This window comes from Sinocyclocheilus grahami, unplaced genomic scaffold (assembly GCF_001515645.1).
Source record: "Sinocyclocheilus grahami isolate Dianchi unplaced genomic scaffold, SAMN03320097.WGS_v1.1 scaffold67.1, whole genome shotgun sequence".
NCBI classification, from domain to species: domain Eukaryota; kingdom Metazoa; phylum Chordata; class Actinopteri; order Cypriniformes; family Cyprinidae; genus Sinocyclocheilus; species Sinocyclocheilus grahami.
In genome coordinates, this window is record NW_015505246.1 from 452,504 (window position 1) to 469,126 (window position 16,623).

The 16,623-nt window shown below is 36.0% G+C and overlaps 1 protein-coding gene across 1 annotated transcript in view; it reads right to left on the bottom strand.

Annotated features, from left to right (window-relative positions):
• c1ql4b (complement component 1, q subcomponent-like 4b) overlaps positions 1 to 146 on the bottom strand; it is a 9,440-nt gene extending 9,294 nt beyond the window's left edge. The window contains exon 1 of the mRNA XM_016272112.1: positions 103 to 146. The gene's annotated coding sequence lies outside the window, so the exon portion shown is untranslated. The remainder of the gene's footprint in view (positions 1 to 102) is intronic.
• Positions 147 to 16,623: the final 16,477 nt, after the last annotated feature.

Sequence of the window (16,623 nt, forward strand, 5' to 3'; positions counted from 1 at the left end):
CCATTTGATTCCAGTTAAATAGCATATCATCGAAAAATTCTTTTAAAAGTTTGTAAAACATTTTTAAGAAACAAATGACCACGGTAAAACAATTCTACCTACCTAATAAATTCCCAGAGAATATGAAAATTGACGAGTAACTCGCAAGACAGCTCAGCTCCTCTCTCATGCGCGAACAGCTCAGAATATGTCAGAGAATCTCGCGCCTTCGGGTTTTTCTTTAACGGTCACTCTGCTGTGACTGTTGTCAGATTGAAATATCTCCTGTCTTCTCCTTTTGCCGCTTCTTTGCAACCTTTTCTGCTTCTTCAAGACAGTTCACTTTAAACACGCCTACTTCTATTTGGGGATAATTAAACTCCTACTGGCGCTTGCAAAAATTATTTAGTGTCCAAATTACTAATTAAAAGTCGAATATGGCAATATTTTTGTTAAGACATCGCCAAGAAGCAACAGTTTCTCACTTGTTCGATTTCTGTGAGGAAAAGGCGCTTCCACCCGCGGGATGTCTGTCGCGCGCTCCCCCCGCCCTCCACACAATTACGCACTCGCGCTCACTTGCACCAGTCTCCGCAGATCAAGAAATCGATTTCCCGAGGAGATGTGCATCCTAATAGGGTTGCTGTCTACCCAATTAGTACTTATAAAAATAAGTCAGTTTCTACTGGTATGCTGTCACTACTAGCAGGAGTGAGGGATGGTCGCAGCAAGAAATATAGGACCGACTGTAAATTAGCTGTCTTTAACAACTAGCCTAAATAGAGGATGTGGGAAATGCCCAATGAACAATGTGTATGTACTGCTAAATTGTTACATATTTAAAGACGAGGTTAGCATGGATGAGGATGTATCACACCCTGATATATTACTAGGGATATAATGTAATCATTTGCTAATTTTGTTATTGTAGCACAAAATTGAAAATTACACAAAGGGACCATTATGCTCTTAAAAAATAAAAGTTCTTTATTAGTATATGGTTCTGTGAAGAACTTTTAAAATCCATGGAACCTTTCCACTGCACAAAATGTTCTTTTTACTGGAAATAGATTCTTCAGATTCTTCAAATATTCTACACAGTATAGGCTAAAATGATTATTCTGTGGAATCGCTGTGAAACCCCCTTTTGGAACCTTTATTTTTAAGAGTGTGGGCTAAGAATACACCCTATTTAGAGCAAACAAGTCTTACAAGAGTGACCTTACTATTAAATCTAACCCGAATCATACCCAACGCAGAACCCTTGTGTGCTCCTCATTTGGGAGTCACACTCATGGTCTTCGCGGTCAAAAGTGACCGGACACCTGAAATTTAACTTTTTTCCCCCCTAATATATCTAATATATATTATCTAATAAAAATCTAATATATTTTTGTTCAATAATATTTTTCTTTTGTATTTTGAGAGAATTTTATGGTACTAATTAATATTTATGCAATAATTATGATCAAATTTTTTTCCATTGAAAATAGTACAAACATTTTTTTTCTGATTTTTTACAATTATTTTTTTCAATTAATGCAGTATTTCAGATTAAAATAGAGACTAGGGCTTTAAAATCCAATTTTTGTAGCAACTCCTGGTGAGAGCAAAAAAAGAAAAACCTGTAATTTCATGGTATAACCACAAGATTAGGACTCTATATAGGACTCTATAGAGAGGCTTGTGAATTCTCTAGTTGTTTTATACATAATTGTTTACTTTTATTAGGTTGTGGATTTAAATGTATATTAAGGCATGTGTATCTGTTTTACACTCTTGATGTTTTAGTGTGTAACCCCTTCCTTGCTGTCCACTTTTTTACTGCATTGTAGTTGAATTATTGATTTTATTTTACATATTTGCAGTGTTACAGTCACACCAGTTCATAGGTGTGTGTGTGTGTACAAGTGTGAAGTGTGTGTCCGCGCGTGTGTGAGTTGGTGTGTTGATTTTGCACTTTAGATGTTTTAGAGTTTCACCCCTTCATTGCTGTGCAATTTTTTTTCTGCATTGTTGGGGGATTTGTAGATTGTACACTCAAAAATGTTCTGTATTTTCGTATATTTCCCATTCATTTCCTATGGTCGGTCATTTTTGACCGAAGACCATGAGTGTGACAATTTGTTTTACGACCACTTAGATTTTTTTTGTGTTCAAATACCAAGTGCCATAAAAGTCACCAAGTTTTGTACCATTCTGGTGAAGAATTTTTAAAAATTCAAAATGTAAAATTATCCGGTCAGAAGTGACCGAAGTGACTGGTCACAAGCGTTTTAAACATAATTTTTAGTAGCAAATGCAGGAGAGCAATATGTACACATAAAAACATTGTATGAAATGCTTTAAATTTTAATGTAGGCTAAGTATGCCTTCATAGTATTTTAGTCAACAAGCACAGATATAGCACATTTGAAGTGGTTTAAATTCAACACAATGAGATGTATTAGCATAAACTGAGTAGAAAAGAGCATAAATTGCATGAGTAGTCAAAGAAAAAGAACATGTCCTGTGGGCATTTTGCAAATGTACACCTATTCTATATACAGGCCTCTTAAAGTGGGGACATCTTATAGGGTTAGGGTTAGGGTTAGGGTAAAAAAAAAAATCTTGATTCAACCCCTTTTTAACCCCTCTCTCACTTCACTGCATGTCCCTCAAGAGTCGACTGCCCTGAGTGCAGAATACACTTGCCATGGCAAACCTATTCTTCTACAGTGTATTAGCTTACTTATTAATGCCTGCGTAGGCATCTTTACAATTACAATAATTAAACTAGCATGAGATGTGTTCATTATATGGATGATAAAAAAAATTTGGAAATCGTCTTTGCATTCATCTGTGGTGATGTTAAAAGAGGGAGAGGGAGGATAAAAGGATAAGAATGCTTGACAGAGGGAGAGAGAATGACAGTGTGTAGGGTGAAAGACAGTTTAGCTGTGTTTTCAAGTCTGTTGTCAGTGTCTCTGTTTCTTTAGCCTTCAGAGCTCATTAGCAGTGATAGACACATTGCTACTGACAACCTCCCCCACACACTTTAGCTCTCACCTTACTCTTTCCCTATCATCCCACTTTCACCATCATTTATATCTCTATCACCATCTCCCTTTGCCAGTCGCTATTATCTATTGTACTAAAGCACCTCTCCTTTTCTCTTTCATCATACTTTTTTAGTTTTATCTCTTGTACTGCTGGAGAAACAGTCATGGTTGTCCACCCCCCGGTGGGTTATACTGTACATTATTTGTACAGTGGTTTTATTCTATTTAAAGGGTTGGCTCCTGCACATGTAATCATTGATTACCATTTAAGTTCTGTGTTTTTGTCATTGGTGGTTTAAATGATCATTGATTTGTTCTGATTATTGATGATTGCACTGTCCTTAATGATAAATGGTAATGTTGGAACTAATTGTGGGTACTAAACATGTTGTTCATTGTATAGATGGCTTCATATGATGAACAGATTTAATTGGGGGGGGTTTTCCACATATAAACCCCATCAAATTAGTTTTTTGGGTGAACTATATTTCTGTCATGACAACTCTCTGAGGGATTGGCATGGTAATGTACATGACAATGTTAATGTATTTGGTTTTGGCAGAATAGATCTGCTACACTGCTGCTGCTTGGAGCAAGTACCGAGACTTGCTGCTGCCAATACATCCACAACATGCTGCTGTGAGCATGTAAGAAATATTGCTGCTGCACATATAACATATATGAATAACCCCGATAGCATACTTGATCAACCTTTATCAGATCTATACAGGTGGAGCTGGGGAAGGTGGAGGGTTTCTGAAGTGCGCTGCTACTGCTACAGCAAACACTAGCCAAGTATTTGAATGTTGAGCAGCAAGCTCATTGGCTACTGATACAGGAGAGAACCAATCAGCTGTGACATGTGATAATGAAGTCATTATGTCATATTGAATTAGATCTATCGGACTGCGCCATCTAGAGTTTCATGCCAGAATATTGTATATATCCCTTTAAACATTTTCACAAAGCTATCGTATGGCTTCAAAAGCCGAAAGTTGAGTCAAAACTGAACACTTCACTATTGAAGAATGAGTTTGAGGGACAGTACAATATACTGTTCTAGTTGCATCCTTGCAATTAAAAGAAACTACCTTTCAAATCTTTACAGACAAATGACACTCATATTTCTATAAATGGTTTTCTGAAGTACAGAGGAAGAAGGCCACCCTAAAGCCTTGGAAGAGAAAAGACAGTCATCCTCTCTCACGTGCATGCTTTTATAACACTGTAGCCTTTCTGCACAATCTCTTTGTAGCTTTCATAGGGCTATTATGTGTTTTAGTTTCTTTTTTAATCTCATATAAACTTGGAATCTATTGAGAACTACTGTTGTAGCACCTGTTTGCAATTGTGCGTGTCTGCCTGTGTTTCTGTGAATGCCTGTCCATATTTTCCCCTGCTTAAAGCTCATTGTAGCATATCCAAGGAGGACTTGTCGCCATTTTGCCTCTTGATCAATAGAGCACCTCCCATGATGCACCTTGTCAACTTCTCACACTGGCAACTGCTTGATGTGTCTGAGGTCACATTAGCATAACTCATGAAAACTTTTAGAGCAACTCAACTCTACGCTGTACATAAATCATTAAATATATGCAAAGATATACTATGCAAAAAACACATTGCGAAAAATGCTGAAAGTGAGTAAGGAGGACCAAATTATAAAAAAAAATATTTAAATAAATGAATAAAGGTAGTAATAGGAAAGTAAAGGAATAAACAAATTGCTAAGACAAATACAATTAATTACATTTTAAATAAAATTTATATAAAATTTAGATTAAATACAAAGTTATATATTTATGATTTATAGTATGATAATAGAATGATAATTTGTGGTTTGGTTTTGGCCTCTAAAGTGACTTTTGTAATTGCTAGTGCTTTTGTCTGTTACAATATTGTAACTTTTTTTAATTATGTCTGGGGAATTTTCTAGCAAAAATCGATAGTCAGTAATAAATGATTACAAGATCTATATGATCTATAACGCTGGGCTAAATGTATTCTATAATACATTACAATACAATCAGGGTATTTTAAATATGTATAGGCCTATATATAAGCTTGTGTGCAATGGATGGATGTTATAAGAGAATAAGGAAGAGTAAGGGCAAAAGGGAAGCTGAATTTGTAGTGTGTGTGTGTGTGTGTGTGTGTGTCTCTGATTGCTTGCAGATACAGGGTGACATGGTGCAGATTGACTCAGCCTGCTTTTCTAATTCTCTCTATTAATAAGCCAGCTTCCCACTGTTGCACTGGACTACATCTATTCATCTCAATTTGTCATCTGCTCTCTCCCCCTTCTCTTTCAGTCTTTCTCTCCGTAAACACCTCTGCCCATAGCTCTCTCCTTTTCTCCCATCATCTCCTGCATCACGTCCGATTCACCACTCTCCTGTTCCAAATCTGTTCATTCCACCTGCCTCTCGTGTCGTTCTCAGCATGAAGATTGAGAAGGCCACAATTCCTACATTTTAATTCTATTGAAATATAAAGGTCAGATAAACTGTTGCACTTGAGTAAACTATATTGGCATTCATACATTATTTATATAAAAAGAAATTATTTAATTCAAATAGAATGTTATTCAATCACTCAGTCAGAAGTGTGCGGCAAAAAAAAGAAGCTTTTCAAATGATCCTTGAGGGAGATAAAGGCTTTACAATACTCACTTTCCATTTAGAACTCTGTTTGTTCAAATTCCTCCTTGCTGTTTTCATTAAAAAAAAAAATTTCCTTCTTAATGGGCAGGGATAGACAGGTATTACTGATCTTAAAGCAATAATACTTCTTTTATGCCTCCCATGCTATTATTTATTACTTATAGCAACACAAGTTAGAGTCTCACAAACTGGAATCTTAAAGGGGTCATATGATGCGATTTCAATTTTTCAATGTTACAAGCTCTTGGTGCATAAAGAAGATCTGTAAAGTTGCAAAGACTAAAGTCTCAAATCCAAAGAGATATTCTTTATAAAAGTTAAGAGTCAACCACGCCTACCAAAATCAGCTCGTTCTAACACGCCCCCACATGTCTACGTCATGATGTGGGAAGATTGTCCTTCGTCGAATCCGCTGGCCTCCACTCACTCTAGGCCGCCGTGTGTTTCGTTGTGAAAGCGAAACTACTTTGTTTGGTCTTCCAAAAGAGGACACGACTAGAAATCAGTGGTTAAGTTGTATTTACAACACTGTTCTAGAACAGTTCAACCCAAATATTAATTTGTGTGCAGCACATTTTATGGAGGACTGTTTCCTGATCCTGGTAGAGTAGACTACAATGCCGGCTGTTTTGACTCAAAGACTGTAAGTATGTTTTAATTTTAAGGATTTGCCACTGATGATTCAAACGCGAGTTTTGATAAATTAAGACCTAGTTCAAACCTTTTGTAAATTAAATATTAAAATTAAATTCTTTTTTTTTGGAAAACCTGTCCTAAATTCCAATAATATGTCATGTTTTCTAGCTGTTTATTGAGGTAAACAAGTGAACGCAATAAAATCACATTTTCATACATTCAGGCAAGAGTATTTCATGTTAAGTCACATTTTCTTCATGTTTAGACAATTTAATTTAATCAGTTTTAATCAGGCAAAAACAATGGTTTGATATTTTTGTACATTTGATATTTATACTGATTTTATATTTTACATTATACAGCTGAAATATGATGTCTCCTGCTGTCTTGTCACAAAATGTGAATGTTCAATGAATTGTATCTGTTGGACAATAATTTTGGAAATGTTTAATAGCTTTTTTATAAACAAGGTATGTGTCTGTGCAAAAACAAAAAACTAAATTCATCATCTGTTTATGACAATATATTTTGTGATTGTCAAAGAGGAAAAGACCTTGCACATTCACAGAAGAAATACACAAACAAAGCAATGCATTCAATGCACACTGAATGAAATGATGACACTAAAATTTTTGAGAAAAAAAAAGACAAAAAATATCACTGCTGCAGGAGTACAAAAACTAAAAAGATAAAAGAGGAATCTCCAAAGCATGACAAGTGATCGAAAGACAGCGGGGGAGAAGAGAAAATGAGGGAACATCCAACAGGACTGACAAGAATAACAGAGACAGTGATTCTTTGCGCTTAACTTCCTTCACTTGCAAACACAAATACACTCATGAAAATACACACTGAATTGATAGGTTAATTCTCTTAGTCCAACACATACACAAAAACCAACTGAAAAATCAAAACTGAATCAAAAACTTTTTCTTTTTTTTTGGCACACAAACACTAAGCAACAAAATCCAGAATTTCAGGAAAAACAAGAGAAGTCAGGCAGGGAGTCCAGTTTTTTCATGATCAGTCAGTGATCTCACTGGTGTTTTATGGGCAGTGCAATGGTCTGTGCATTTGCTGGGTTTTGTGTTTCATTTGAAGCCTAATATTGATTTTGATAGAAGAGAATGTTTTTGAGTAAAGCTTAAAGCATTTTGTAATGGAAGTTGGAGGTTTGTACAAATTGATGTGTCGTTTGAGATCGTGTTTATGGTGGTTTAATCAAAATACATGTCTGAAAGCATCATGTCAAGCAGCTACAGTTACTGGTATGACCAACATCAGCGTAATATGAACCTGGATCAGCACTGTTTGGGTGCTTTTTATGTAAAATGATTTTTGTCAAGTATAGCTTCTGAACTCTCTGATCCAGATTATTGCTGTGTGTTAATGCATCTAATTTAAGAGATCATCTGAAGAACTCCCACCTTCACTTTCTCTTCTTCCTCTATCTTTCTGTCGCTCTCTGTCACCTCCTGCCCAATTTATTATTAACGAGTGTTGTCTGTCTCGTTAGTGTTCGGAACACAGCACTGTAAACACGAACAAAACCAGACGCACCAGGCTAACCTCAGATAATTGCCGTCGTTCTCTTTCTTTCTTTCTTTCTTTCTTTCTTTCTTCATTCCCCCATTCTCTTTCTCTCGGTTGTTCTGCTGACACCTGCACTTCAACTTTCATTGTTAACCAACTACAGTGGACATAACTGGCCAGTTTCATACCCCAGCATGCTTATAAATCCATGCATTAATTAATGGGCTGCAACTCCTTGCGCCATAGAAATAGTGCCCTGCATGGCAAAGGCATGCCTTGACTCTCCTTTATATGAGGTTCCATTTGTGTCAAAAATGAGTCGACTGCTTTGTGTTTTGTACTATACATTTGTCTTTGTCTACAGTCATTGCCTACTTGTTCAGGTAAATCAGTATAGGCGTGTATGTTGTGTGTTGACGTCGTTTTAATCTGTCGTTCTACCTGCTTTTTCTCTGTCATTTAATTACTGTCGTCCTTATTGTTGTCTTTGTCATCTTGTTGTGTCGTCCTAACTGTCATCTTATTCTGTCGTCCTAACTGTCGTCCTGTTCTGTCGTCCTAACTGTCGTCTTGTTCTGTCGTCCTAACTGTCGTCTTGTTCTGTCGTCCTTACTGTCGTCTTCTGTCCTCTTTACCACCGTCTTGTTCTGTGGTTAGTTTCACATTTAATATTCGACTAGGCTGCTTTAGGGACCGTCTGCAAATTTACCTCACAGTACAAAACGAAGTATAATAATTAATTTAAATGAATGTTTAGAAAAATAAAAAAAACTACTGTAATTCACCAAAAAAGGCTTTTTCCTGTTCCAAAGGTTGTAGTATGTTCCTAGATACTGAAATGCGATATTTTGGCAGTATCTCTCGTCATATAGGCCTATGTACAGTACAGTAAGGACGACAGAACAAGACGACAGAACAAAACGACAATAAGGACGACAGTAATTAAATGACAGAGAAAAAGCAGGCAGGACGACAGATTAAGACGACGTCAACACACAATATACACGCCTACATATACTGATTTACCTGAACAAGTAGGCAATGACTGTAGACAAAGACAAATGTATAGTACAAAACACAAAGCAGTCGACTCATTTTTGTCACAAATGGAACCCCATAAAATGGAACCCCATACCTTTATACTTAGATTTTATTTCACTAGAGTTTGACTCGAGCATGTTGCTAAGCTAATTACTTTAATTGCCCGTGTCTGTAATTTTAAGTGACTCTTTCTAAAGGTAACATTGATTCGCCATTAGGTGGCGACAAGTTACTGTGAGTGAGTCATTGAATCATTTACGATTCTTTCAAACCGTTCAAACACACCAATTCATTCAGTAATGAAACAAGCGACTCGTCAAATCATTCACTTATTCGATTTGTTCAACAACGCGATTCGTTCAGGAACGCCACTATACTGAGTGATGCTAGTAGATGCTTAATGGGTTTGTTGTGGATTTGTTTAGAGCTATTTTCGTTGATTTACGAAGTAGCTGTCAATGTTGTTTCTAAAATTTAATTTAGCCTACTCAATATTAACGTTTTGGTTTTGTAGCTATAAAAGCAATATCACACTTGCAATGGTGCTGTTATATACCATGGAAACATTCTTGGAAGTTGACGAATTATCAGGTTGAATATAAACATTATTTGGTTCGTTAAGTAAACTGCATTATGCTTTACGCTGTTTTTGGCTTCATTCTCAGTTGTAGCTACAACTTGAGATCAGACGCATGTATTCCATTTGAGTAAAGAGCAACACTTCAAATACATTGTTACTGAACATTTTAACTATTTATTGACCTTTTAACTGTAAAATGCATATTATGAACTGAAATATATGAGAGTTGCCTCTGACGGCAGCTACATACACTGAACAAAATTAAAAACGCAACACTTTTGTTTTTGCCCCCATTTTTCATGAGCTGATGCTATGTACACAAAAGGCCTATTTCTCTCAAATATTGTTCACAAATCTGTCTAAATCTGTGTTAGTGAGCACTTCTCCTTTGCCGAGATAATCCATCCACCTCACAGGTGTGGCATATCAAGATGCTGATTAGACAGCATGATTATTGCACAGGTGTGCCTTAGGCTGGCCACATTAAAAATGAATCCTTATGAATATTGAAATCGCGGTCTTAATTTTATTAGTTTTTAGTTGTCATATGAATTAACTTGTTTTCAATTGCATTATTAAATTGTTTACTTATGAAATTATAACATTTCGTTTTGTTGTGATTTCTGCTGTCAGCTCGTTTCCAAGAATATGCCTACATAATTTTAAACAGGACTTCACTTTAAACCTTAAAATAAATAACATTTCTGCAATCGTTCAAACCTTTACTTGTCATGTTATGTTTACTTTGATTGTCATGGGCCACAAAAGGCGTTTTCTCCGACATGCTGTGACTGACAATATAATTATAAAATACACCAAAAACGCAACATAATTGCGAAATGAAACAATTTTATTAGTGCGCTGTAATCCAAATCTTCCGATTCCATACGACTGCGAGGAACAGACCTAAATCCAAGCCTTTTTTGACGATCTGCTTGCTTCTCCATCCCGAGCAGCGAGTCTAGTCACCGTGAGCTAGGGATGGGCGTATCGATCCAAAGTATCGATATATCGATACTGACGCAAGTATCGAGAGTATCGATACTCAAACAAAAAATATCGATACTAAGGTGTGTTTTATTTACCAGTGATTTTGTTAATTTAACAAAAATATAATGCGTACAATATGCATCGAATTGGACGAATAACCTTTGTTAGCGAGTAATTGTGTAGGATTTTCCTGCTCATCTGAACACACGCAAATGTTGCAAGACAGAACCAATCAATCCCAGAGAGCGTTCACTCACTTCTGACAGTGCATTCAAACAGGGCTGCTTTTCCCAAAAGTATCATAAGAAAGCATTAAAGCTTTTGGTAACGGCAGCCCTGAACAATGCTTATCAGAGGACAGAAGGACAGAGTTATTTCACAATAAACAAACTGAAATTGTAGCCTACATAGCTTGTGCAATTACAGTTATTTAAATTGAACGTTGAAATATTATAAGGCGTATTGAATGTTAAAATGCATTTTAAACAAAAGTTAAGTGCTTATTATTACCCATTTTACTCTTAGTAATTTAATAATTTAATACATTTCATCATTTAAAAGTTTAGTGCAGAAGTATCGAATCGGTATCGATAAGGTTTGGATCAACGAAGGAGATGTGTTGCACTGCGTGAGGCAAATGTTGGTCACACCAGATACTGACTGGTTTTCGGACGCCCCCGGACCCCCCAATACAGTAAAACTGCACATTTTAGAGTGGCCTTTTATTGTGGCCAGCCTAAGGCACACCTGTGCAATAATCATGCTGTCTAATCAGCATCTTGATATGCCACACCTGTGAGGTGGATGGATTATCTCGGCAAAGGAGAAGTGCTCACTAACACAGATTTAGACAGAATTGTGAACAATATTTGAGAGAAATAGGCCTTTTGTGTACATAGAAAAAGTCTTAGATCTTTGAGTTCAGCTCATAAAAAATGGGGGCAAAAACAAAAGTGTTGCGTTTATCATTTTGTTCAGTGTACATAAAGCAATAAATAATTAAATTCAATTAATAATAATAAAAAAGAAATTAAAAACACAAAGTATCTTCTCTGTAAATGTGCAGACTCCCCATTGCTAAGGTGCTCTGCTTGTGAGCTAGTTAAACAAGTGTAGTTGAGGACTCTGGCTGTTGAGATAATTGCCCTCTTTTGCAATGATACTGCTTTGGTAAATAGAAAATAAATGTAAAAGGGCAAACTGCTCTTGGGTCCTGAAACCATTCTCTCGCAAACATGCACTTTCCTCCCGCTGACTCTCATTGAAATTCTACACAGTCTTCCATAGTGTTGTTAGGAACATCTTTCAGAGCCAATTAATTTCCCCTACTCATGTCTCTCTCTTTCACTATGTGGCTTCATGCATTTCCAGTTCCTGTCCCATTTCCTCTTAACACTCTTTCCTAACCACCAAGATGTTCCAGGAGACTTTACAAAACCAACATACTATTGTAGTTAAAGTCATTATGTTGTTCTAAAAAATCCCTAATGAGCCCAACATTTTTAAATTAAACTTCTGCTAGGGCTTTTAAACTACACCCCTTAAACTGCACAGTTCTTAAGCTTGTTTTGTGATATAAACTTTCTAACAAATCGCTATGGATCTGAATGCTTTTCCCTAAGCTGACAATCAAATATCCCGAAACTTAGACATCCTCTGAAAATGTTGCCTGTTCCACCTCTTGTAGGCTAGATCCAGTAAATGTAATAGAAAGCATCAGTAAATGCTTTGGGCTGCTAATTTTTTTCTAACTGTCATATTCACAGATATTTTTCCAAGAGGGCAAGATCAAAAGTCCATTATTGCACATTGCTAACTAAAACTCCTCTCAGAGCTTCCAGGTTATGTTCATAAATCTGGGCATAGTCCATTAGCCTGCTCTGACTTACTAAATAAAATAAAAAGAATGTTCAGTTAGGCTCAGAATGTTTACAGTTTTACATGCCAACTGCCAGAAAGAACACACTAGAAACCTTCTGTAAAATAAAAATAAGATATTCCCAAAAATGTTAGTATGGAAGAAAATGACTACCAGCAACTGTTTGGTTACCAACATTTAAAAAAATATATATTCTTTTGCATTCAGCAGAAGAAAGAAACTCATACAGGTTTGGAACAACTTAAGGGTGAATAAATAATGACAGAATTTTCATTTTTGGGTGAACTATCCTTTAAAGCCTTTTTAGTCTCTCAGCCAAGGCTTTGTCAAGCCATAATAAAATTTTGTCTTAAGGAATTTTCTTTTTTCTATTTTTTTCAGTATTGTTGTACATTCTTCCCTCAATAGTAAAGTGTAGAAAGTGCTTGTAGGGAATGGAAAGACTGACTGTGCAAGAGAAAGAGAGAAGTGAAACGCTCTGTTGGATAGACGGTCTCTGCAGACTGGGAAGAAGGATCAGGATGAAAGGAGTAAAAAGAGAAAGATAGTGAGAGAGAAAGGAGCAGATTGTGTCAGGAGCTTTACCCCTTGAATGTGAATGCAAGCAGGAGCCTTCACTTAACAGAAGGATCTGTCATACCGCGTATGTGGCGCGTTTGCATGCATGTGAGAATCAGACACTGTTGACAGGATATCTTTCAGAGCTTGATGATATTGACAGAAATCACTGCCTGAAAATAATACAGGGGACATTTCAACACATGGGCCTGCCCTTGTCCACAATGACAAGATGAAATATCACTGATGACTGAACTATTGTATGTGTGTGCGTGAGCATGACAGTTCTTTTACCTTGACAACATTTCGTGTGACGGTTTAATTACAAGTAGCAAGATCTTCATACATTCAGATTAATTAATAAAGACAGCGTTAAAAAATTATACTCATGCTAATAATTTTTCTGGTTGATAGTGATATTTACAACATCTTAAAAATAAAAACGCCGTAGATACAGTTTGGAAATTAACATTTTCAGGTTAGTTCATTTTGATGAAATAAAAAGCTACAAAAAAAATTAATAATAATTTTTAGTCTGAGTCTAGTGTTAGCCATTGTTGTCAAAGAGGACGTGAAAATGTGAGTATTTGTTTGAATTGCAAAGTCAGTGAGACTTGGTGTGTCCTTTATCTTCATCAGTTAATTTGGCAGCAGCTGATTTGAGTCTTCCGCTGATGCTGATTTCGTGGAAGGAAGTGGCCTTTTCTGGCAACACAGGGGAAAATGTTTGTTTTAAGAAGAGCTATAGAGTCTCTCTCCTTCTCCGTCATGCTCCCTTGCTTCTGCTCTTAAGGTCACGGTTTGTACCCACCGTCACTGACTGTCACTCCATTTCTCTCTTTCTTTCTCACTGTTTCTCTTTCCACCTCTACCCTCCCCCATCTCTCTCTGGCCCTCTGTCAGCCATTTCAAAAACACCTTTGAAAGAAAGAGAAAAAAGAAAGACTGAGGAACAGGAAAAAGGAGGTGAAAGAAAAGGAATAAAATCAGACAGAAGAAAGGGAACAAAGACAGAAACGTCAAAATATTTACCATCATTCTGTCAGATTTCCTGTCAAGACACATCAATCCATTCAACATCAAACTAGTAACTGTCTCATATTTCGTGTGAGAGCACTAACAGCTAAACTGTGGCCATGCACTAAAATATTTCAGTATGAATTACAAAGGTCATTCTTGCTCTGTGTTCTCTGTGATCTATTTACAGTGCTCCAGTTTTTCATGTCAAAAATACTTTTACCTCAAACTCTTGACACACAAAACTTGCCCGACATTCATACTTCAAAAAAAAGTCTAAAATACTTTAGCAGAATCCAAATAACAGCCCATACAAATGCATACTATGCTAATGTACAAATTGTACAAAAATGACTTTAAAAACTAACTTTTTTTTTTAATTAAAGGAATTGTTCAACCAAAAAAGAAAATGTACACACCCTCAGGCCATCCAAGATGTAGATGAGTTTGTTTCTTCATCAGAACAGATCTGTAGAAATTTCTGGAGAAACATTGATTACTCATGAATGGATCCTTTGCAGTGAATGGGTGCGATTCCCAACAGCTGATAAAAACATTGTAATAATCCACAAATAATCCACATGACTCCAGTCCATCAACTGACGTTTTGTGAAGTAAAAAAACAAAGAAATTCAAGATGACTAAGATCAAGATGATTAAGACAATTTTATGGATAGAGGACTCATATTTTAGCTGGAAGCAAAAGTTTAGAAGATTCTAATCATAAATTTGTTTATTGCACAGAGGATCCATTGGTGAGCAAGCGATGTCATACTAAATTCCTCAAAATTTGTTCCAGTGAAGAAACAAACTCATTTTGGGTGTAAATTTTCTAAAAAAGTACATTTTCTAAACAACAACAACAAAAAACCAACTGGTTTGTTTTTACAGTTTAAGTGTATGGTATTTAAAATACTTTTTATGGATTCATTTTCTCAGAAGCCAATAAAATTCAGAGTGCATAACTCAGTGTGGTTGGCACAAACCACATGTAAACCCATATTTAATTTAGTCTGGGTTATATTTTATTTTATCTTGTGAATTTTTTCATGGTTTATTTAGGATGAGTGCTTGTCAAGCAACCCGTCTGTGTTGCCATCTACCTAATTTAGCATAAACAGTGACATGATTTTACACCATAATGCTTGTCATCAGCGGTCTTTGATGTCAACAAAATATACAGAAAATGTTTCCTCTTGCCTTTAGCTTACTATACTATGTTCAGTGCAACGTTTTCTTGTGTGGTATGGCATAATTGTGCTGTTCTACATATTTTCTTAAGCAAATAATATATCATTAATATTTGTGAGGTTTACTCACAGAAAAATGTTCAAGCAAACATGCAAAGAAACAGCAAATTCATTTTCAACACATATCAGGGATCTCTCAGTTTTCTTTATTCTTTTTTCTGTTGTTTGATACTTTTATTCTTTTTTTATTCTTCTCTCTCCGTCTGTCTCTGTGTGATCCCTCTCTCTGGACCTGCTGTGGTGCGTTCAAGCGCTCCACCGCCATGCACTAATGAACTTCCAACATCTTGTCCCGTCACGGCAATTACACACACACACACACACACACATGCACACAGTGTTTACATTGACACTAATACACGTATTCCCAATGCCCTACATGTACACCCTGCCCAAATGAAGGCCTGCATATTATGTAGTAAGGTGTGTGGAAGCAATATCATTAACATTAGCCATCACAGTCGATTTAAATCAAGCATTGAATAAGGATATAGGATGTTGAGGAGACTGGTGTTGGTCGGCTAAAGGAGTAGGTAATTTCAGGTTCATAATTGATGCATAAAATGTAACATGAATATTTGCTCTCTGGTCCCACACTTATTGATTCTTTTAAGTCTTTAAAAGACAAAACCTGTTGACTGACAAGAACATTTCTTCATCAAAACAAAATTAGATAAAATGTTCTATTAATAATGTAAAGATGTTTAAATTTAATTTAAGATTTGGTTAGGGGGTTGGTTGGCACTTGCAGTATATTATAAAAATAATGATAAGAGCACTTATATGTCCACATCTTTCTGCATATTACATCGTTACAGCTGTAGGTGGTGACAAGGGACTGTTGTTACAATATGAAAAGATTAATTGAACCGATTCCTTCCAAAACATTGCTTCTGACTGCTTTTAAGAGTGAATCATTGAATTATTCACTCATCCGATTCAAAAATACAGATTTCTTCAGGACTGCCATTACTGTGTGTTGCTTGAAGACTTTAGGGTTCATTGTGGCTTTGTTTGGATCTATTTACGTTGGCAGAGCGAAAGACGAAGTAACTAAAAGTATTGTCCAGAACGTAAGTTACCTTTATCTTCTTGTGTGTTAAACTGTTGTATAAAAGAAACATCACACTTGCAATTGTGCCATTGTTCATTATAAAAACCGGTTTAATTTAAGCATATATCAATAAATTGATCATACAATAGGCTTAATTATCAGATAAATGTGTGTTAAGGTGTTAGTTTGGAATGTTGAGGTCCCTATGTATATAACAAATGAAATCAAATTTAGTGAACATAAGAATTTATTGTGTGAAAATGTAGTGAAGAAAACTGGTTACTCCATAGCCAAACACGATTATAGAGTTTAAGGAATAGACATGAGTGGTTATAGACACTGCCATTACAGTGATATGATAAAGACTCAGGGTTAATTAAGGCTCAAATTTTAATAACATGC